A 24,877-nucleotide genomic window follows, 5' to 3' on the forward strand; every position below is an offset into this window, starting at 1 on the left:
TCTTTTGTTCCTATAAATACTGTTTGAGTACAAGCTATTCGAGGCTCCCCGAACACCTTACTTTTGAGGAGCTATTGTCTTGTGTCACAGAAGCTACCACCATTACTAGTACCAGCACCATCACTAATGATATCTATTAGGAGCCAAGTGCAGTTCTGAACACTTTATGTGTGGTGATTTATTTACTCTTCACAACAGCTTTCTATGGTAGATACTATCATCCCCATCTTATAACTAATGAAACTGGGGATCAGAGAGGTTAAGTCACTTGACAAGGGTATACAACAAATGCTGGGATGGGATTCATACCCAGGCAATCTGACTCCAGAGCTTTTGCTCTTGACAAATATTAAAATACATGCAGCAAATTGAAGAAATGATATAATACAAAGAAGGGAACTCCTGAGTGGAGAGTGGGGGTAGGATAGGGGCACTATTGTTAGAGAAAGGGGAACAAATAGATTAGAGAAGGTTCTCCTGAGAACTGGTTGTTTGGTCTAATTTGGGAAGGAAGAATAGGAGTTATCTACATGGATAAAGGAAAGAAGGACATTCTAGGTAGAGCATGTGCTGTGCTGTAGAAGCATAAAAGAACCTGGAATATTTAAGACATTGAGAAGATCAGAATGGCTAGAGTTTGTGAAGGGGGTTAGCGGAGATGAGCCTGTGAAGACTAGAAGAGTCAGGTCTGAAAGACCATTTTTGCCATAAAAAAAGAAGTCGGATTTTATTCTGTAGGTTAAAGGATTTTATTCAGAAGAATGGTGTGATGATATCTGAGTTCTAGAAAGATCATTTGAAAGGCAGTATAGAAATGGCTTAGAGGGTGGGGCGCCTGGGTGGCTCAGTCGGTTAAGCGTCTGCCTTCAGCTCTCTCAGGATCTTGCCATTAAGCCCCATGTGTTGGGCTCCCTGCTCAGCGGGAAGTCTGCTTCTCCCTCTCCCTTTGCAGCTCCCCCTGCTTGTGTTCTCTCACTCTCTGTCAAATAAATACATAAAATCTTTAAAAGAAAAAAAGAAAAGAAATTACTTAGGGGGTGAGTCTGGAGGCAGAGAACATAGTTAGGAGATTTGCAGTAGTGAGAGATAATAAGAACCAAACCCAAATTTACTAAGATGCTAATATGCTATTTCTATTCTTATTACTCTAATCATGGCTTCTGTGACGTGTAACTCAAGACACTATCCATCTCAATTACACTATTGAGCAGAAATACTTAGTGTACTGAGAATAGCATCATCTTTTATTGACTATATGCACTAGTGGACAAAAATCAAAGTGGACTCAATTTTAAGTGAACTACCTCAGAGAAACTAACCCATTGGTCTCTACATAAACAAAACTGGGATCTGTGAGTGTACAGGTAAAGTCTATAGTATTTCATCAGAACCTGTTTTTCCCAATCCTTTCCCAGTCCTTTAGTCAGTCAGCAAATATTTATTGAATACTCACTATACTGAAGAATGGTGCATACAGCTAGAGCTGGTTTTTGTGGAATAGGCACATGGAGATAACTATGGAAAACAGTCTTTAGATCTCCTTAATTCTTTTCCTGATTTAGAAGTGGGGCCTCTTCCAGAATTTATTTACTATCACAAGGGATCCATATAGCATTTGGACTCTGAGCAGATGTAGGTTTCTTTACCTTTCATACAGCAGCTGCCAGTGATTCATCCAGCTGCTAAGAGGAAGCAGCTCCAAGTTCTCCCTGTTTTTCCTGTACCATAAACAAGACCTAGATTTTATGCTGGATATTTATTGTTAGGCTTCTTACTCAGACAGCCTCTGATTTCTTTGAGAGAGAGAGAATGAGAGAGAGAGAAAGCACATGAGGGGGGGAAGGGTCAGAGGGAGAAGCAGACTCCCTGCTGAGCAGGGAGCCCGATGTGGGACTCGATCCAGGGACTCCAGGATCATGACCTGAGCCGAAGGCAGTCGCGTAACCAACTGAGCCACCCAGGCGCCCCAGCCTCTGATTTCTTAAAGACCAAATGCAACATTTGCGTCTAGGTGATCCTAAAATCTTTGGTTAAATGATTTTAATATATTCTCAGTTTCTTCCAGGAAACTTTAGAACAGCTTTCAGTCCTGAAGTGTGTTAGTTCCCAATTTTAATCCAGAACAAGCAAAAACACTCAGAGGCAAAGTTCCAAAAGAAAGTACTTATTAAGCCCCATTTTTTCAATTAGAACGCCACGTACCTGACTCCTACTCAGAGGAGCTGATATTATATTATTCTTCTGCAGATGACTTCCTTAGAACATCTTGTACATATTTTAGCATTATCAAGAAGAAACTAGGTCTTCTGGGAAACAGCAAAAGAAGAGCAGAGTTCCAGCATAACATATCTAAAAATGAAGCCACCTGTAGAAAACTAAGGACCTGATGCCTTCTGGCAAGAAACTGTTTATCCCAGTTTTTAGCAAGTATAGGGATGCAGTGTCATTTCTGCATGACTGAGTACTGAATGATGCTAATTTTCCTGTGTCTGAAATTCAAATAACCTCATGAAGGTTATAGTGAACCTCTTGCTATCTAGGCAACTTTAGAATCTTGGAAGCAAAAAGACCTATTCATATGCAATAAGCCTTTAAAATTCAACTTCTCACTTTGGTATTTCTTTCAGTGTGAAAGATCAATCTGAATTTTCCAAGTCTGGCAAAGATTAAAATTCCCTGAAGTAAATCTTCACTTCTGTTTAGAGATATTGGCACAAAAGAGCTATTGTTGGGGCGCCTGGGTGGCTCAGGTGGCTGGGCGTCTGCCTTCAGCTCAGGTCATGATCTCCAGGTCCTGGGATTGAGCCCCATGTCTGGCTCCTGGCTCAGCGGGGAGTCTGCTTCTCCCTCTCTTTCTGCCTCTCCCCTTGCTTGTGCTCTCCTCTGTCTGTCTCTCAAATGAATAAATAAAATCTTTAAAAAAAGCTATTGTCCACAGTTTAGTTTGTTAGAATTTAATTTTGAGCTTTGTGCTTTTACAAATGAACAAATATATATATGTATGTATGTATATGTATTTCATTTAATAAAAGAACGAGAGCTACTTCCTCTTCTGCCCATGAAGAAGTACTAACTTAGGGAATTGTCCTCCTGCCATAAACAACTAGAAAATCAAACAATGTATCTGAAACAACTCTTTCAGATACTGAACAACAGTTAATGTGGGACTGTGGTCTCTGAGAGGCAGTTGCCAAGCAACAGTACAGGAGAGGAGATCCAAAGAGCACAGCAGTCTTACTGAGTTGAGGAGGCAGAGATTGGGGTTTGGAGAGGCCACGGTGGCCAGAATTTGCAGGGCAGAGTACCAAAGAGGAGGGAGTTGCTTAGTAAGCTCCAGAGAGCTGCAAGTGGGCATTTGAGTCTTTGGCTACAAACTCTGCACATGTGTGGGTTGGAAAAAGAACCACCAGAAAACAGTAGTAGGCCAAACAGTTCCTGGAGTATACACAGGGCTAGGAATAGTTCATGCCGCTACCAGCCAAAGTGGAGAAACCTCAAAGTACATAGGGCACTGACACTGGATAGAGCCCTCAGCAGCTTAAAAACAAAAAGGATTAAACGCGTTTATCTGCAAGTAACTTAACTGTATACCAGAACAAAATTCAGTACTCCTTAAAGGAACTCAGTAAAATCGAGCACTCAATAACATAAAATGCACAATGTCTGACATCCAATTAAAAATTACCAGACATTAGAGGAAGCAAGAACATATGACCCATAACCAGGAGAAAAATCAATCAGTAGAAACACAGACCCAAAAAAGACAGAAATAATAGAATTAGCTAACAAGGACCTTCAAACAGTTATTTTAAATCATAAATATGCTCAAATATGTAAAGGAAAACATGGCTATAATTAGGAGATAAATGGAAGATATTAAAAAGATGCAAATGGAATTTCTAGATGTAAAAAATATAACATCAGAAGTGAAAATAATGATAGCAATTAACATTTATGAAGTTGTTTCATATGTGGAATATCTAATTTTTCTTTACAACGATCCTGTCTGTTAGGTGGATGCTTTTATTATCACTTTTTCACAGAAAATGAAACAGATTCAGAAAGTTAGAGTATGATGACATGAAACAACATGGTTCCTGTGGAAGCTGCAAGAAGTTCGTTGTGGCTGGTGCTTAGTACATAAGAAGGAAACATCATCCCAGTCAGTTGAATCTTACCAATCTGTGTGGTATTTTCACATACGAGACTGGCAAAAGCATGGAAAATGGAATAGAAGGCAGAAATAGGACCAGGTAGGAGCCAATACAACAGAACCGGAAGTGGCAGGGAGAGGAAGAGCTGTTTCGGGTTGATTTGACAGGACTTGCTGATTGATTGGGTAGGAGTGTGGGAGAGAAGAGTAGAGAATAAATGCCAGAATCTAAAGTATTGCCAATTTCATCCCTCCCTTCCTTTTTCCTTTCCTTTTTTTTCCCTCCAATTCTTTAACCTTTTATGTTTTACTCTGAATTCACTGTGATTTGTCTTCATAGTCTAGGTATATTCATTCATTCAACAAACATTTGTGTATTAGTTGCTAGTGATAAAGCAGGGAGTGAGAGCAGAAATTCCTGCTCTCATGGAGTTTGTGGTCTGATAATCAGAGATTTGAAAAAAAAAAAAATCCCTGCATTTATTTATTTATTTTTTTTTTTAAAGATTTTATTTATTCATTTGACAGAGACAGAGACAGCGAGAGAGGGAACACAGGCAGGGGGAGTGGGAGAGGGAGAAGCAGGCTCACCAAGCAAGGAGCCTGGATGCGGGGCTCGATCCCAGGACCTGGAAATCATGACCTGAGCCGAAGGCAGACGCTTAATGACTGAGCCACCCAGGCGCCCCAAAATCCCTGCATTTATGAAAGAAGATCACAGTTTAGGGATCAGAGACTTGCAGTCGGTCTATATAATCATATGATAAAAACTGTTTTTCCTAAAATATCTAATGTTATGGTGGTTAAGGTGATCTCAAGGGAAAATGCAGACAATTTAGGCTGAAATAAAGCTTTTGGTCTGACTTCCCTCTGTGAACTGCCTCAAACTTCCACCTGATTTTGCTTGTCACTAATCCTCAGCCTCACCACTAAAAACCATTCTGTGAGGATTAACAGTGCTTACTTAAGGAATGGGTGGCTGTCTTGTTTGAAATATTAAAGAGCATTTGTTACTTTTGTCATTTTTTAAACAAACAAACAAAAATCCTTCCGTGTCATCTCTTCAGTCCTGTGGTTTCCTCTGGCCTGTCCTCTGTACCTGCTCCCACCAGAGCTCCACGGCTCCACATTTGTCCCAGAAACTGATGTGGCCAATAAACAACTTCTTCAACCTTCAGTTCCTGGTTCCTGTCTGCGGTTTTACTTATTTCTTTTCAATTCTAATTTTTTTCTTTTTCCATCTTTACTTCCTTCTTCAAAACCTTTCCTCCAGGGAGAACATTGACGTGTGATGTCACCTCAAATCTTTCACCTCACTACCTCCAATAACTTTAATCTTTCCCTCTATTTAATATTCCTTTATTTTTTCTCTATTTCGGTTATTTGGGGCTATCACACGTGTCACACAATGATTCCCGGAATGTTTTTGTCACCACCTCCTTTCCCAGCCAACCCTCTTCGCCCTCCATGCATAATACCATTAGCTGCTAACTTCTCTTCATCCTTTTGAGTCTTAGCTTAAAGGTCAGCTCCTTAAAGGACCTTCTTTGTCCCTCCCTTCCTCATCTGAATTAGATCCCTTCATTATTCTTTTGCAAATCATCCTGTAATTTTTAGTCATACTGTTTATTACAGTTTCTGGCTAAGTGTTTTTGGATGACTCTACTTAATGCCCACCTCCCTTATTAAACTGTAAGCTTAATGAGGGCAAGAACCTTGTTTGTTTTGCCAGTAACTACATTCTTAGCACCTAACATATGTAAATGATTTTTTTTGTTATTTAATATGAAGGCTCACCATTTTCCAATCACTATTCATTAATCTGTGATTATTGAATGGATTATATTATTATCTCTTATATTAGAGGGTAGGGTTGGTTTCAGAAGAGCTTTTTTTTTTTAAGATTTTATTTATTTATTTGACAGAGAGAGACACAGCAAGAGAGAGAACACAAGCAGGGGGAGTGGGAAAGGGAGAAGCAGGCCTCCTGCAGAGCAGGGAGCCCAATGCGGGGCTCAATCCCAGGGCCCTGGGATCATGACCTGAGCTGAAGGCAGACGCTTAACGACTGAGCCACCCAGGCGCCCCTCAGAAGAGCTTTATACTCTTTTCGATATTGTGTAGGGGCTTTGACTGAAAATAATAATAGCTACTCCTTATTGATCACCTACTGTAGGCGAGGCATAAACTTCACATTCAAAGTGCCCCACTAAAAACTGGCCCATTCAAAGCTATACAGTATCGATCGACACCTAATTAAAATAATATTCAGTACCCTCTGGTGCTTCCAAACAAGGATTAAAAGATTTAGATCATGGTCTGTATGCAAACTTTATTTTTATTTATTTATTTACTTACTTACTCAACTTATTTATTTATGTTTGTTTGTGTATTTATTGAGAGAGCGAAAGAGAGCATGGAGGGGAGGGGAAGAGGGAGAGAGAGAATCTTAAGCAGGCTCCATCCCCAGCACTGAACCCAATCTTACGATCCTGAGATCGTGACCTGAGCTGAAATCAAGAGTTGGACACTTAACTGACTGAACCACCCATGCACGCCATGATCTGTATGCAAACTTTAAACATTGGCAAGGATCTAACTATACTACCTCCTTTCCTTTGTATTCTGAGTCATGCCTTTATGCTCTGAAAGAAATCACAAACTAGTAGTGGTCAGCTGACAGCATGTGCCTTGGCCTGCAGTTATGTCTTCTTTGGCTAGCAATGTTAAAAATCATTTTTTTAGGGGGTGCCTGGGTGGCTCACTCGGTTAACCGTCCGACTCTTGATCTCAGCTAAGGTCTTGATCTCATGGTGGTGAGTTCAAGCCCTGCACTGGGTTCTGCACTATGTGTGGAGTCTACTTAAAAAAATAAAATAAAAAATTTTAAAAAATTAGAATTTTTTAAAATTAGATGCCAAAATTTAACATGAAAATCTCAATTCAATTTCACTTAAAGAATGGAAAATCATCCCAATACCATGCCCACATTCCAACAAAGAGGCAGTTTGCCAGGGCGGAGGTACAGCTGCTCCCTTTAGACAGGGCATGTGGTGGCCTTAGATTTACCACCATCCCCAGCTGCCTTGCTTCATCTGCTTACGTTTCCTGCCTGGCCTCTGTAGGCATTTGAGTTTGCTACCATTGCTAGAACTTCTTGGTCCATTTATAATCACTTGAAAGGTAGAGTTACACTCTCAATTCAGAATGAGGAGTCAGGAGCTTATTCCTTGACTAGATTCTCTTTCTCTTTCCGCCTTGTTATCTTGCTGTCTCAAAAAATTTTAGAATTGAAATGGACCTTAGAAGTCATCTTGTCTTGAAACTAGGACTAAGGGTTTTAAAATATATTTATCCCTTGATTGTGGTAAAATATACATAACATAAAATTTACCATTCTAACCACTTTTTTAAAAATTTTTTATTGTTATGTTAATCACCATATATTACATCATTAGTTTTTGATGTAGTGTTCCATGATTCATTGTTTGTGCATAACACCCAGTGCTCCATGCAGAATGTGCCCTCTTTAATACCCATCACCAGGCTAACCCATCCCCCTACCCTCCTCCCCTCTAGAACCCTCAGTTTGTTTTTCAGAGTCCATCGTCTCTCATGGTTCGTCTCCCCCTCTGACTTACTCCCCTTCATTCTTCCCCTCCTGCTATCTTCTTCTTTTTCTTTTTTCTTAACATATGTTGCATTATTTGTTTCAGAAGTACAGATCTGTGATTCAACAGTCTTGCACAATTCACAGCACTCACCATAGCACATACCCTCCCCAATGTCTATCACCCAGCCACCCCATCCCTCCCACCCCCCACCACTCCAGCAACACTCAGTTTGTTTCCTGAGATTAAGAATTCCTCATATCAGTGAGGTCATATGATACATGTCTTTCTCTGATTGACTTATTTCAGTCAGCATAACACCCTCCAGTTCCATCCATGTCGTTGCAAATGGCAAGATCTCATTCCTTTTGATGGCTGCATAATATTCCATTTCTAACCACTTTTTAAATAGAGAAATCTTTTTTGGTGATAAAATAGAAATAACATAAAATTTAACATTTTAAAAAACTAATGATGTAATGTATGGTGGTTAACATAACAACAAAAAAATTAAAGGAAAAAAATTTAACATTTTAACCATTTTTTTAAAAAGATTTGATTTATTTATTTGAGAGAGAGAGAGAGCATGAGCTGGGGGCCAGGGGGGGCAGATGGAGAGGGAGAAGCAGACTCCCTGCTGAGCATGGGGCCCAACACAGGGCTCGATCCCAGGACCCTGGGATCATGACTTGAGCTGAAGTCAGACGCTTAACCCACTGAGCACCCAGGTGCCCCCATTTTAACCATTTTTGAATGTACAGGTCAGTGTCATTAACTACATTCACATTGTTGTGGAGCCACCACCATCATTCATCTCTCTAATTTTTTTTCATCTTCCCAAACTGAAACATTTTACCCATTAAAAAATTACTCCCCATTTCCCCATCCTCTAGCCCCAGTATTTTATTTTCTGTCTCTATGTCTTTGACTATTGTAGGTATCTCATATAGGTGGAATTACACGATATTTGCCCCTTTGTATCTGGCTTTTTTCACTAAGCATGATGTTTTCACAGTTCATCCATGTTGTAGCATGTGTCAGAATTTCAGTCCTTTCTATCCATTGTGTGTATATATCATATTTTGTTTATCCATTCATCTGTCAGCAGACACTTAGGTTGCTTCTACCTTTTGGCTATGGTGAATGACACTGCTATGAACATGGGTGTACAAGTATCTGTGTAAGTCCTGGTCTTTGATTCTTGGCCGTATTCTTAGGAGTAGAATTGCTGGGTTATATGATAATTCTATGTTTAACTTTTTAAGGAATTGCCATACTGTTTTCTATAGTGGCTTCACCATTTTACATTCTTACAAGAAATTCACAAGGGTTCCAATTCCTCCAGATCCTCAACAACACTTGCTATTTCCTGTTGTTTTGATAAAAGGCATCCAAATGGGTATGAAGTTGTATCTCATTGTTTTGGTTTGCACGTCCCCAATGAGTAATGATGTTGAACATCTTTTCATGTACTTATTAGCTATTGGGTTTTGTTTTTTTTTACCAGTTGCATTTTTAAAAATTTATTTTAATTCTAGTGTAGTTAATATGCAGTGTTATTTTAGTTTCCAGTGTACAATATAGTGATTCGACAGTTCCGTATATTACTTAGTGCTCATCAAGATAAGTGTACTCTTAATCTGCTTCACCTATTTCTCCCATCCTTCCAACAACTTCCTCTCTGGTAACCATCTGTTTTGTTCTCTGTAGTTAAGAGTCTGTATCCTGGTTTGTCTCTCTCTCTTTTTTTCCCTCTTTGCTCATTTGTTTTGTTTTTTAAATTCTCTATATAAGTGAAATTGTATGGTATTTGTCTTTCTCTGACTGACTTATTTTGTTTAGCGTAATACTTTCCAGCTCCATCCATGCCATTGAAAATGGCAAGATTTCATTCTTTTTTACAGCTGAATAATATTCCTCTGTGTGTGTGTGTATAGATATATACCACATCTTTTTTATCCATTTATCTATGGATACACACTTGGGTTGCTTCCATAGTTTGACTATTGTAAATAATGCTGCAATAAACATAGGAGCTTATATATCCCTTTGAATTAGTGTTTTTGTATTCTTGGGGTAAACACCCAGTAGTGTGATTACTGGATCGTAGGGCAGTTCTATGTTTAATTTTTTGAGGAACATCCATACTGTCTTCCAGAGTGGCTACACCAGTTTGCATTCCCAACAACAGTGCACAAGGGTTCCTTTTACTCCACATCCTCATCAACACTTGTTTCCTGAGTTTTTGATTTTAGCCATTCTGACAGGTATGAGGTGATATCTCATTGTGGTTTTTATTTGCATTTCCCTCGTGATGAATGATGCTGAGCATCTTTTCATGTGTCTGTTGGCCATCTGTATGTCTTCTTTGGAGAAATGTGTAAGTCCTTTGTCCATTTTTGAATAACATTTTTTGTTTTTCTGTTGTTGAGCTGTGGGAGTTCTTTATATATTCTGGATATGAATCCCTTATCAGATATATGATTTAAAAATATTTTCTCTCATTCTGCAGGTTGTCCTCTTGCCTTCTTGTTGGTATCTTTTGAGGTACAAAAGGTCTTAATTTTGATGAAGCCCAATTTATCTATTTTTTCTTTTGTTCCCCATGGTTTTGGTGTTGTATCTATGAAATCATTGTCAAATTCAGTGTCCTTCTAAGAGTTTTATAGTTTTAGCTTTTAAAGTTAAGATCTTTGATCCATTTTGAGTTAATTTTTATATAAGGTATAAGGTATGGGTCAACTTCCTTCTTTTGCATCTGGGTATCTAGTTTCCCCAGCACCACTTGCTGGAAAGACTTGAGTAGTCCTTTCCCTGGTGAATGGTACCCTTGTTGAAAATCAATTGACCATACATGTGAAGATTTGTTTCTGGGCTCTCTATTCTATTCCAATGGTTTATATATCTGTCTTTATGCCAGTACCATACTGTTTTAAGTTCTGTAGCTTTGTATTAAGTTTCAAAATTAGGTAGTTTGAGTCTTCCAGCTTCATTCTTTTTTTCAAGATTGTCCTGGCTATTCAGGGCCCCTTGTAATTCCATATGAACTCAAGGATCAGCTATTCCATTTCTGTGAAAAGGTTTGTTAAGATTTTGATAGGGATTGTGTTGAATCTGTGGATTTCTTTGGATAGTATTGACATCTTAACAATGTTAATTCTTCTGTTAAATAACAAAAACTCAACCAAGTAAATTTTAAAGATCTAATTGACTTTATTAATAGATTCATGGGGGCACCTGGGTCATTCAGTCAGTTGAGCATCCTGTTCTTGGTTTTGGCTCAGGTCATGATCTCAGGGTCGTGGGATTGAACCTTAAGTCCGGCTCTGTGCTCAGTGCAGGAGTCTGCTTGTCCCTCTACCTCTCTCTCTCTGCCCCTTCCCCCTCATTCTTGTATACTTTCTCTCTCTAAAATAAGTAAATAAAATCTTTAAAAAAAAATAGATCCATGAATCAGGCAGCATCCCATCTAGCAAGTAGAGGGGAGTTTCACTGAGCTGCTGAAAAAGAAAGGCTTTTAAAGATAAACAGGGAGCAGAGAAAAGGAAATTATTAGTAAAGAATCCACTAAGGGTCACCCTCCTAAGGGGACTGGAAGAGGTCTATCAGTAAATTTCCTCTTACTCACCAGGTAACTCCCATATTGACTGGTTAAAAGTTACATTCCTAGGGGGTTAAAACTGCAGTTAGGTTAGGTATTAAGTCTTGGTTTATTGACATAGGACCTTAATCTAAGTGACACGATTTGGGGCCTATGATTTTCTTTTAAGTCTTCTTTAGTTTCATTCAGCAGTGTTTTATAGTTTTCAATATGCAAGTCTTTCACCTCCCTGCTTAGATTTATTCTTAAGTATTTTAGTCCTTTCATACAATTGTAAATGGAATTGTTTTTCTTAGTTTCCTTTTTACATTTTTCTCTGCTACTTTGTGGAATTGTAGTTGTTTTTTGTATGTTGATTTTGTATCCTCCGTCTTTGCAGAATTCATTTATTAGTTGTAATCTTGTGTGTGTATGAAAGAGAGAGATTTTTAAGGTTTTCTACATAGAAGATGATGTCATCTTCAAATAGAGATTGTTTTACCATTTCCTTTCCAACTTGGATGCCTTTTATTTCTTTTTCTTACCTAATTGCTCTGGTTAGAACTTCCTGTACTGTGTTGAGTGGAAGTGGCAAAAGCAGGCATCCTTGTCTTGTTCCTGATGTTGGGGGAAAGCTTTCCAGTATTTGGTTTTGAGATAAAAGCTTGTCAAGAAAATTGTGATTCACACAGATAATTAGCTTCCGATACTTATAGCTTTGTTTTTAACATCTTGACATCCAGTCAATTTTTTTGTTGTTAAACTGAATTAGTTTAGTTATATGTCTAAATATTCAAAAAAGGAGTGATAGTAAATTGTTGTGTCAAAGCTGAGTAACTAATGTACCTAACAATTGCTCACATTCCTAATTGATGAATAATCACTTTGGGGAAATCAATTAACAATTTTCACAACTAGTTTAAAAATTTTATTGTTTGAAGAAAAATAAATGTGTCTTATAACATTATATATGAGTTGATTAATGGTGTTAGTTCTTTAAAAAAATCAGGTATCTCAGAGGCTGCTATGGATTGAATTGTGTGCCCCAAAATTCATATGTTGGAGCCCTAACCCCAAGGTGACTGTATTTGGAGGTAGGGCCTATCAGGACATAATTTAGGTTATGTGAGGTCACAAGGATAGGGTCCTGATCCAAAAGGATTAGTGTCCTTACAAGAAGAGACACCAGAGCCTGTGCCCTCTCTTTGTCATGTGGGGACACAGTGAGAAGGTGGCCTTCCGCAGCCAAAGAGAGATACCCCCAGATACTGACCCTGCTAGCTCCTTGATCTTGGACTTCCAGTCTCCAGAACTGGAAGAAAATAAATTTCTGTTGGTTAAGCAACCAAGTCTGTGGTATTGTTATGGCAGTTCAAGCAGACTAATACCAAGGCCATCTTTTTACTCACAGTTTCAGCACAGAAAAATTTTGTTTTGCATGCTGAGTCCAAATCCTGTTTTGATTCATTACTAACATCTTATCGGAGGCTATAAGTGTGGCAGTGTTATAAGCCTTAATTGAGCTATTTGATTTATCTACAATATCAGCAAGATTTCCAAGTTCATAAACCTATATTTAATGCATTTATTTAAGTTAGAAATAATAGCAATTGATTTCATTGACTGTTGTTCTGACAACTGCCTTATGTCTGTTAGAAAACTTTAGTATAAAAGAATAAATTCTGGTATCACTACTGACATCACTGCAAGTAACTCTGAAAGGTCTGCAATCTACAAGTTTTTTTTAAGATGTTATTTATTTATTTGACAGAGAGAGAGAGAGAGAGAGAGCACAAGCAGGGGGAGCTGCAGGCAGAGGGAGAAGCAGGCTCCCTGCTGAGCGGGAAGCCCGATGCGGGACTCGATCCCTGGGATCATGACCTGAGCCAAAGGCAGTTGCTTAACCGACTGAGCCACCCAGGCGCCCCTACAATCTAAAAGTCTTATCCTAATAAAATTGACAGTCCATATCAATGCGTATAACATTTATCCTATAGTGTTTTGAAATAATGCTTGCCTAATTTTAACGGCTAGTGCTTATCTACACAACTTCTGAGGACATTTTAGTGCCTTGCCTTTATATGATCCTCCCCTCCATAAATTTTTTCTGCCATTGCTTTTCCAGTCCCAGTTCAAACATGACTACATTTTTTTTACCACCTTAGTATCTTAACACTTGAAGATTTCCATTTTATAATTATCAAATATTTTATAAAGTAATAAACCTACTTTGGTTCCATAACCACATCATATAGAGGCAAGTAAAAGGGGCGCTTGTTAACATCTGTACTCTCACCCAGTAGAATTTAAAGATTTTATGTAATCTCAGTCTTTATGTCAATATAGTCCTGGATTAAAAAGAAAAGAAAATGAGCAGGGCAGATAAAAAGCTTTCTAATCAGTGGCACATTTACAGGTTCAAATATATATATATATATATACACATTTGTGGAACAGGAGAGGCTCCACAGTGAGTTTACATGAAAGCACAGGTCAGTTGTGTCTGTATAATAAAATTTACTATGTGAAAGATTTAGTGTGCATTTTATTTTTCTCATAGATTTTAAATAAAGTTATGTTTTTAATAAGAAAAATATTAAAATTAAACATTTGTAGAAACTTTTAATGCCTCTGAAGAATTCTAGTCTTCTGGTTTGAAAAGTATTGAGATACTTCAACCCTTCCCCCATCATATTGATAAAAAAATCAGGGCCCCCACCACAAAAATTGGGGCCCAATGTCTCCCAGCCAGTTGATAAATTCAGGCATTCTCTCAGTCAAGTGCTCTTGCCATTAGGATCAAGTGCTCCTGCTCTGATGCTAAATAGACATAAATATGACATTCCGGTTCTGAGATCAATGAGTGATTTCCTGAAAGCCTAAAATGTGATCAAAGGAGTTAAGGCATAAGAATGTATTGCATTTGTCTGTGATCTGCTTTCATTGCTTTTACAGACAGAGGAAAGTAGCTACAAATTCTTTAATTTTAAGTTCTATTTTACCTGTCTTCAAGAGAAAAAAATATAGTTATTCCATCTTTTATTTAAAATTTAAAAATCATGATTCTTATTATTGGGGGAAGTATAGTACTTGCTTTACTACGTAGTTCATGCTTTGAAGGGCATAATAAACAGAATTTAGAAGTTCTTTGAAAATAGAACCAAGGATTTTTTAAAAGTTAGGCTGAAGTGAGACTGTACTATGAGATGTTATTAAACCCATTCTCTAAAGTAGATGTACCAAAAACAGAATGGTATGCCTTAGGCTTCTGAAATCTGATTTCATGGTTCTGTTAGAAACAAAAGTAAATGACTAATTTAAACTTAAACACTGTGAATCAAAATAAAACCACCTTAGGTTAAAGATGTCAATTTAATAAACCATACTCAAATTTGGTTGTTTTGGTGGATTTTAAACTGGCAGTATATAAAAGCAAGTATAAGTAGTGTTGAAAATTTAATGTTTTCCGGTATTATGTTGCTTGGCATAACCGGCTTTTCATTCCCACTGCCACCACCTGACCCTAATTTAGAATTCTAATTAATCGGAGAGGCTGTCCTAATTAACCCAACACTGAAGAGGTTGTCAAAAAGACAGATTCCTTGAGCCCATCTCCCAACCTACTAAATCAGTCAGCAAGGGAGGGACCTGGGACTTTTTTTTTGGCAAGCATTTCAGGTGATTCTTATTATCTCTCAAGTGTGGGAAACATTGAATAACTTTTGAACTTTTTTTTCTTTGCTCCAGTCCTTGCTCTACATCAGTGGTTTTCAACCCTAGTTGCATATCAAGTTCACTTAGAGAACTTTAAAAAAAAAAATAGTGATGCCGAGGCCCTGTCCCAGACTGATTTAATCAGAATCTTTTTGGGTTGGAGCCTATGCTATTTTATTTTTTGAAAAGTTTTAAGTAAAAAAGTGTTTTGCAGTATAACATATGTAGAGAAACGTGCAAAGTAATAAACATATAGCACAATGGATTCCTACAAAATAAACATACTCATATAATATTCATCCGGATAAAGATAGAGAACATTACCAGCACCGCAGACGCCTCTCCCAGGCCCCCTTCCAGTCATTAATCCCCTCTAGGGTATCATTAGTCTCACCTTTTTTTTTAAGATTTTATTTATTTATTTGACAGAGAGAGACACAGCGAGAGAGGGAACGCAAGCAGGGGGAGTGGGAGAGGGAGAACCAGGCTTCCCGAGGAGCAGGGAGCCCGATGCGGGGCTTGATCCCAGGACCCTGGGACCATGACCTGAGCCGACGGTGGACGCTTAACGACTGAGCCACCCAGGTGCCCCTCATTAGTCTCACTTTTATCACCATAACCTTTATGTGCCTGATTTTGAACTTTCCATTGCTAGAATCATAGAGCATGTACTCTTCAGTGTCTGGCTTCTTTTGCTCAATGTTGTATTTCTCATTTGTTGTTGGGCTTAGCTACAGTTCCTTTTCATTGTTATACAGAATTCCATTTTCTATTTAAACCACAGTTTATCCACCCTACAGTAGGTGGCATTTGGGTTGTTTTCAATTTGGGACTGGCACAAACAATGTTACTATAAGCATACTTTTTTATGTCCCTTGGTATATAGATTTCTGTTAGGTATGTACTTAGGAGTGAAATTGCTGGAATGTGTATGTTCAGCTTTAGCACATGTTCCCAGGCTTCCAAAGTGATTGTATCATTTTCCACATTTAAGTGCAGTTTATGAGAGTTCTTGTGGCTCTGAAACTTTTTGTGGGGCGCACACATTTTAAAAGCTCTGCAGGTGATCCTGATAACCATTGAAGCTTGAGAACTACTTACTGCAAAATCTTTCATAAATATAATTCTCTAAAGCACAGCTCTGGGCTTGTCCATCCCTGCTTAGAATGTCCATAGTTCTGTATTGCCTACTAAGGAAATAGGAATTCCATTACCTTACATTGTAGGCCACTCATGATCTAACCTCAGCCTTTCCAACCGTTACTTTCCTACTCATAGCCTAGACTCTAACCACACAAAGACATTCACTTTCCCCCCAAACACTCCTATGCTCTTCCCTTTGCACACCTTTGTTTTGCTTTTCTCTGTAGAACTTTCTTGCACGTCTGTCACGTTCCTGCCCATTCTCAGGTAGACCCGGCTCAAGTAACACATCTAACAGTCCTTGTGATTATCACATCCTCTCCTCCTTGCCCTCCCTTACTTCCATTCAAAAGTGCTCTCTCTCAGGGCGCCTGGGTGGCTCAGTCGGTTAAGCGGCTGCTTTCATTTCAGGTCATGATCCCGGGGTCCTGGGATCAGAGTCCCGAGTCAGGCTCCTTGCTGAAAGGAGCCTGCTTCTCCCCTGCCTGCCGTTCCCCCTGCTTGTGCTTGTTCTCTGTCTCTCTCTCTCTCTTACTCTCTCTGTGTCAAATAAATAAAATATTTTTTTTAAAAGTGATCTCTCATGGCACTTATTCTATCATATTTTACACGTAGTAATTGGCAAACATAGAATCTCTTTCCTAAGATATCACGTGGAGTTGAGAAGAAAGGGATTTTTCTGTCTTTCTTACATCCCTATCTAGATTATAAATTTGTAGTGTCACACTTCCCCATGAAGCACTGAAGAGAAAGCCTTTTTAGAGTTAAGTGGCCTTAGGTTCAGGTGGACTTTTTATTAGATACAGCTGTGCTTTTCCAGGCCTTAGCTTTCTCATCTGTAAAATGGAGAGTATATGACTTCAAAGTTGTGAAAACGCAGTGAGATAACAGATTAAAGCAGTTAGTAATCTTGGCACATAATACCCGCTCCAGCAAAGCCAGCTGCTTATGTCACTGTGATAAGTATCATCGTTAACTCCCTTGATGGCAGAGATGGCATATTTTATCTCTGAATCCTCATTCAGTGCCTTTGCTTGTTTTTGGTGCTCTAAATGCTGGATGAATAAATTCATGAATGCCTGATGAATGGATGATTCGATGGGCCATGCTTATTTACAGTCCATTTCCAATAAGATCAGCGCGTCTTGGAAGGAACAGTTCAAATTTCAATTTAACCATCAAATAGGAACAGAAAGGAGGGTTTCTACACCAAACTTCTAAAACTATATTAAAAAGTCCAAATCCCCAGTTTAACCATACAACAGCTGCTGTCCTTCTGCTGCCAGGAAACAGGGAAAACCCTCCAAGAGCTATTTGCTGTTTGTTTGTTCATCTGATAAACATGCCACGACTTGGGGAGAGCACACACTTCCCCTGCAGGCAAGCGCGGGTCTGGGAAGTTGCATGTAGCAGCAGTAAGGAAGAAATCCCCACTCTGTGGGAGAGGTTCCTGCAGGGACGCTGCTCAGCCCATTTGCAGTTTTGCTCATTTATTTACCAAGATGAAGGGACTGGGTGTGGCTGGTCTGAGATTCCTCCTGGGAAGTCACTTCAAGAATCTCCTTCATTTCCTCACCCTTTATCTTTGTTCTCTGGCTTTGGTGCAAAAGGGTGCAGTTAGTCGCGCCCAGTTGGGTACTGCTCCCAGCACACTGAATTCTTTGAAGCCGGCTCTTGCAGCCAAGGATTCCCTGCCCTGTTCTTTTCTCCTTGCCCTGATTTAAAAAACAGTTCTGGAAGTTTTCATCTGGCATGGAGATTGATGCGAAGGAATTTCATGGGTTGCACACTGTTTTTCAAGATACATACGAACCAAAAAGGACCTTCAGAGCTTTAAATTATTATCTCTCAAAAACCCAGTTTTAATGGATTTTACATGAACAAATTATGAAGTAGGTTCTGCCATCACCACTATCATTTAAAAGTCTTTTAGTACTAAGAGGCCGTGCAAGTGGGACGAAACTGATACCGGAAACTATTTATCACCACCTCCATCAGTTGCAGGAGGAATGTAAGAATGTACTCGCTAGCTGAAACCTCGGGAAAGATGTGTAACAAAACATGCAAACATTAATGGGTAGTCCATGAAGACATTTACCAGGTGACCGATACCTTAAAATACGAACAGATAGATGAATTTAGTCACATTATAATCACAGTGGATCTGATGACAAAAGAATGAGCAGCCTGAGAAATACGTAATTCCAGTGTTCGCAGCCCTATTTGTCATGATAATTGGCCAATAATTCCTTGGAAGCACATTGCTACTTTTAAAATAAAATTAAAAGTTTGTCCATCATTGCCTCAGGAGGCAATGATGGACAAGGAAGTAATACTGAAAAATCGACATTTGTTGCCTCAAGTTGCAGAACAGCAGAATGGTATAATACCATTTATATAAAATTATATATATCTTATGTCTGTGCATGTTTATATGTATACCAGAATGTTTGGAAAAGAGGTTTACCAAAATGTTATTAGTGGTTTTCTCTCAGTGCTGGCATGTTACTTTTTCTTCACACTTTTCTGTAATGTTTGAGGTTTTTTTTATAATGATCATGCAACATTTCTACAATCACAATAAAAATGAAGTTATTTTTATTTTGAAAAAAAGAAAATTGGGGGGTGCCTGGGTGGCTCAGTCGGTTAAGCGTCTGCCTTTGGCTCAGGTCATGATCCCAGGGTTCTGGGATTGAGCCCCGCATCAGGCTCCCTGCTCAGTGGGGAGTCTTCTTCTCCCTCTGCCCCTCCCCCTGCTCATGCTCTCTCTCTTTCTCTCTCACTCATGCTCTCTCTCACTCACTCTCTCTCTCTCAAATAAATAAAATCTTAAAAAAAAAAGAAAAAAACCTTTTGTTTGAGCATCTATGTGCCCAAAGTAGTACTAGGAGTTATGAGATATAGAAAAGAAATGTGTGGGGGCACCTGGGTGGCTCAGTCGTTAAGCATCCACCTTCGGCTCAGGTCATGGTCCCAGGGTCCTGGGATCAAGCCCCGCATCGGGCTCCCTGCTCCGCGGGAAGCCTGCTTCTCCCTCTCCCGCTCCCCCTGCTTGTGATCCCTCTCTAGCTGTGTCTCTCTCTGTCAAATAAATAAATAAAATCTTTAAAAAAAAAAAAAGAAATGTGTGGCCTTGCTGCCAAGATACATACAAGCTAGTTGGGAAGATGACTCAAGAGTGGTATAGAATGTAACCAGGTGTCAGGATATGTGGTTCAAAGAAGTGCCCCAGGTCACCAGGAAGAAGAGGTCACATGGAAGCTTCTACTGAAGAGAGGAGGCTCAGGTCGGACCTTGAAAGACGGCCGAATTTGACTAGGAGGAGGGAAGAGGACGTTTTAGGCAGTGTGAGCACTGCAGTGATAATGGTATTTGAGCAGACAGTGAGGAAACCAGCTTACCTAGAGTAATAAGCGAATATGATTTGTGGTAGAGAAATTTGCTCTCTTACCAAGCTTATTGCATAAGCTGTCTTTATTTGGATCTATTGCAAACTATATTTTATTTTATTTTTTTAAAGATTTTATTTATTTATCTGAGAGAGAGAGAGAATGAGAGATAGAAAGCATGAGAGGGAAGAGGGTCAGAGGGAGAAGCAGACTCCCCGCTGAGCAGGGAGCCCGATGCGTGACTCTATCCCGGGACTCCAGGATCATGACCTGAGCCAAAGGCAGTCGCTTAACCAACTGAGCCACCCAGGTGCCCTTGCAAACTATATTTTAGTATACTTGAGCATTTTATTTTATTTTTAAAGATTTATTTATTTTAAAGTTTATTTGAGAGAGAGAGAGAGAACTCAAGCAGGGGGAGGGGCTGAGGGAGAGGGAGAATCCCAAGCAGACTCCCCACTGTGCTCAGAACCCTACATAGGGCTCCATCTCAAGACCCCAAGACCATGACCTAAGCCGAAATCAAAGTCAGATGCTCAACTGACTGAGCCACCAGGTGCCCTATACTTGAGCATTTTAAAAGCAGATCCTAGAAAAGTCAATATTATTATTCTGAATATTGACCTAAAGTGACATAAAAACTATGGCTGCATTTCATTATGTTAGTGTATTGAAGATGGAAGACTTCAGTATGAATGCTCTGTAATTCTCTCATCTCTGTCCAGAAGCTTGTTCTCAATTCAGCCAGTGGCTTTTGTATAGTCTTTTAATTTGTGATTAATATATTCCTATCCCTTTCTTCTTCTATTACAAAAAATAAAAAGTAGGACATGAAGGATGTGGCCAAAACACAAACAAAAGTTTATTTTTGAAAAGGACATTAAGATTGAGACTTTTCCAAACAACGAAGTCGGGATTCACTTCAGTAGTTACTTGGTTAGCATGATTACATTTGTAGTATGTACCCTAAATACTGGAGCTATGTAAACTGTGTCATGCAAACAAGTTTTTCTGAGAACCATAAATTTGAAATTTTAAATACAAAATGTCAATCATAAGGCTTTCCTTTTTGAATTCATGTATTTATTAAATGCTTTTGGTGTTCACAGCACTGTGCTAGGTGATGAAAGGTATGCAGAGAACTCATTCATTCGTCCCTTCATCCACTCAGCGGTATTTGTTGAATGCGCCCTCTGTGCAGGGTTATTACTCCAGGTGCTAGAACTAAAAGGATAGGAGAATATAGTTCCCTTTTTAAGGAGTTCATAATCGAGTTGGAGAGAAAATGGACGTGTAAGTAACCAGTTACAGATCACTACTAGAAAGTGTCAGGCCAAATATGCATGTTTATTTGCTCTCTCTGTAGAACACACTAAAATTATAATAAAGGGGAAGAAGGATAGAAAGCCAAAAGGACAAACACAACAAGAGAAGAGATTACAGTAACAGACAAGCGTCAACTAAATTTTAGAAGCGGAACAGCAGATGGTTAAGTAGGAACTGATTTAGCAGAGAAAGCTGATGGCTACCTACAACAAGGAAAGATGTCAATTTGTGCCACAGAAGTCCAGGGGTCAGGAATTGGAAGTGACAGTTACTCTGAAATTGGGAGTGTGAGGAAAGCTGAAAACAGGAAGATGTGTTGAAAGTCTCTATAAGGAGCAGTTAGGTCCCCAGATCCTCTCCCCTTCATCAAGCATCAAGGTCAGTGCCCTTCTGAATCCAGCAGAAGTTTGGAGAAACTAAACTGGAGGAACTCTCGACTCAGGAATGAGAGACTCAGAGCAGAGGTAAGATGGTCTAATGAAAACAGGGAGATTGGGGCACCTGGGGGGCTCAGTCGTTAAGCGTCTGCCTTCAGCTCAGGTCATGATCCTGAGGTCCTGGGATGGAGCCCTGCATCGGGCTCCCTGCTCCACGGAGGCCTGCTTCTCCTTCTCCCACTCTCCCTGCTTGTGTTCCCTCTCTCACTGTGTCTCTCTCTGTCAAATAAATAAATAAAATCTTTTAAAAAAAAAAAGAAAACAAGGAGATCAAGACAGTGTCTATATGCCAAATGTTGATACCCTGTTCCCTTCCTTTGCTTAGCTCTCAGAGTGCTGGCTGCCAAATGGATCCCCTCCAGACATAAGTCTGGAATATTTTCTGGAGAAACTAAAGTAACCCCAGAAAAAGTCCCTACGAATCTGATGTTTAGGAGTTCCACTGTGAAATGACCAGGTCTCAACCTATTCATTGTACAGTAAAAGATCAATGTTAACAAGTTCCATCCATTCAGATAACCAGTCTTTTAATATCTCACTCTAAATATGGATGGACATACTCAAGGATCACCAGTCATGTGGAGGAAGTCTCGAACATGATAGTCAGAAGCCAAGACAAAACTGACCGGGCAGAGGAGGAGGAAACTCAGAAGAAGTGGTGACAATACAAGGAAAAGAAAACTTTAAGAAAGCTGTTATTAATATCCTCAGGAGGAAAAAGAAGATACTGGATCCATTAAACAAGACTAGCCTGCTATAAAGAAAAAAAAAGAAGAGTTCTTAGAAATTAGAATGCCAGAAATAAAAAAATCCAGGGACACTGGGGTGGCTCAGTTGGTTAAGCATCTGACTCTTGATTTTGGCTCAGGTTGTGATCTGGGGGTTGTGAGATTGAGCCTCACATGGGGCTCAGCGCTGGGTGTGGAGCCTGCTTGGGATTCTTGCTCTCCCTCTGTCCCTCCCCCCTCTAAAAAGAAAAGAAAAAAAATTCAATATAAAGGCTGAAAGGTAAAGTTGAGGAAATTGCCCAGAAGAGGCCAAAAAAGGGAAAGTAGGAGAAATAATATAAGAAACTTAGAGGCCCAGTCCAGGAGTATAACACTGAAAAAGAAAAGAAAACAGAAAAATTAGAATGCCATCAGGCTTCTCAATAGCAACACTGGAAGCTAAAAAACAATAGAGCAATACTTTCAGAATTCTAGGGGAAGATTATTTCTGATCTAAAATTCTGTACCAAGCCAAATTATCAATCATCCTTGAGATAGAATGTAGATTTTTAGATAGGCAAGAGCTTATAAATTTTAACTCCCATACAGCTTTTCTCATGGAACTACTGGAGGATGTGTTTCCTCAAAAAATGGAAATAAATCTAAAAAGATGAAATTACGGGATCTAGAACCAAGAGATCCAACAACACAGGAGAGAGGTTAAGAGAAGTCTTAGGATGATAATGAAGCATAGTCCCGGACAACCATTTGTGTAGAAGAGCTAGAAAACAACCAATTCAAACTGGAGCAGCAGAAAACTCCTAGAGGAATGTGTACAAGAATATAAAAAATACAACTGATAAAACTATAGTGTTAGAGGCACCTGGGGGCCCCAGGCGGTTAAGCGTCTTGACTCCTAGTTTTAGCTCGTGACCTCAGGGTCACGTGATTGAGCCCCATGTAGGGCTCTACACTAAGCACAGTCTGCTTAAGATTCTCTTCTCTCTCTACCTCTCCCCGTTGCACTCTCTCTCTTTCAAATAAATAAATAAATCTTTTTTAAAAAGCCTGTTGTGTTAGACTACATTCAGTTGGAGAGTTAGAGATGAATACTTCAGTTAAAGAAATAATGATTAGGGGCACCTGGCTGGCTCAGTCAGTGGAGCCTGTGACTCTTGATCTCAGGGTTGTGAATGTGAGTCCTGCGTTGGGTGTAGAGATTACTTGAAAATAAAATCTTTAATTTAAAAAAAAGAAGTCATGTTTAACACTTAGAAACTCCAAGCAAACCAAGAAAGTGGCAATTATTCCAAGAAAAACGAAAAGTTGTATAAGAAGGAACAATGTACTAATAATATACCTTGCAGCTTGGTTATGAATAATATTTATATAGCATAAAAATATAAGTACTGAATATTTTAAGCTAAAGTTGACACTATATATTAGAGAGATTGGAAGATGGGAAGTATGTATAAGTGGTAAAAAAAGATAATTTTTATCTTCAACTAAGAGTCCAAAGATAATGTCTAAAACTTAAAAATCAAGAAAGAGCAGCATAAGCATATTATTAAAAAATGAAAAGTGAGGGGCACCTGGGTGGCTTAGTCGGTTTAGCGGCTGCCTTCGGCTCAGGTCATAATCCCAGGGTCCTGGGATCGAGCCCCACGTCTGGCTCCCTGCTCAGCGGAGAGCCTGCTTCTCCCTCTCCCTCTGCCTGCCACTCTGCCTACTTGTGCTCTCTCTCTCTCTGTCAAATAAATAAAATCTTTAAAAAAAATGAAAAGTGAAAAACAGAAGACTAGGTGAATTTGTTAAGTGGAGTTAGTTAAAAGTTTACTGCTATAGTTTGATTTAGAATCAACTGAGTTTGAAAAGCCAGCACACCTTTCAAATGAACTTGTCAGCAGGGATTCAAGACTGATACAGAGATTGGAAGAGGAAATATGGTCAGTAGTTAAATCATGTGAATGGATGAGATCACTGAGGAATGAAAGTGTAGTGAGAGAGGGGGATAAGGGCAGAACTTTGGGAGATCCTTATATTTAAAGGGTGAGAGGGGTGCCTGGGTGGCTTAGTCAGTTAAGCGCCTGCCTTTGGTTCAGGTCATGATATCAGGGTTCCTGGATCAAGCCCTGCATCGGGCTCCCTGCTCAGCAGGCAGTCTGCTTCTGCCTCTCTCCACCCCCCCAGCCCCCCACTCCCACTTATGCTTGCTCTCTCTCAAATAAATAAGTTTTTAAAATCTTAAAAAAAATGTGAAATGCTGAGAATTAATTTCTAACTAAATTGGCATTGCTCAATAAATTGAAAAGCTATCTAAAGTGACCTCCAGAATTTATTTTGGGGTACTTGGGTGGCTCAATCGGCTAAGTTTCTGCCTTTGGCTCAGGTCATGATCCCAGGGTCCTGGGATTGAGCCCTGCATCAGACTCTCTGCTCAGCGGGAAGCCTGCTTCTCCCTCTCCCTCTGCCTGCCGCTCCCCCTGCTTGTCCTCTCTCTCTGTCAAATAAATAAATGAAATCTTAAAAAAAAAAAAGGGGGGGTGAGAGAAGGAAGAAGAATCAGGGAAGAAACATCAGAATGTATGAAAAGAAATGGCATAATATGACCTTACAGAAACCAAGGAGGAGAGTTCCAAGGAAAAGATGGGCAACAGTTTCAGTTGTCACAGGTGGAGAACTAAGAAGAGCTCCTTCGAATCTACTACAGTGATTGAGTGATCATCCATAACTTTCAAGAGAATAGTTGAGTCGAATGATGGAAGCAACACTGAAAGGATTACTGAGTGAATGAATGGGTGGTGAGAAAGAGGGGGA

General features: G+C 39.4%; 1 protein-coding gene across 4 annotated transcripts in view; it reads left to right on the forward strand.

The window, feature by feature from the left end:
- The window catches only part of C11H11orf49 (chromosome 11 C11orf49 homolog), a 189,118-nt gene that overhangs the window by 84,401 nt on the left and 79,840 nt on the right, over positions 1 to 24,877 (forward strand). The window lies entirely within an intron of this gene.

The sequence above is a fragment of the Zalophus californianus genome, chromosome 11 (genome assembly GCF_009762305.2).
Source record: "Zalophus californianus isolate mZalCal1 chromosome 11, mZalCal1.pri.v2, whole genome shotgun sequence".
Lineage (NCBI taxonomy): Eukaryota > Metazoa > Chordata > Mammalia > Carnivora > Otariidae > Zalophus > Zalophus californianus.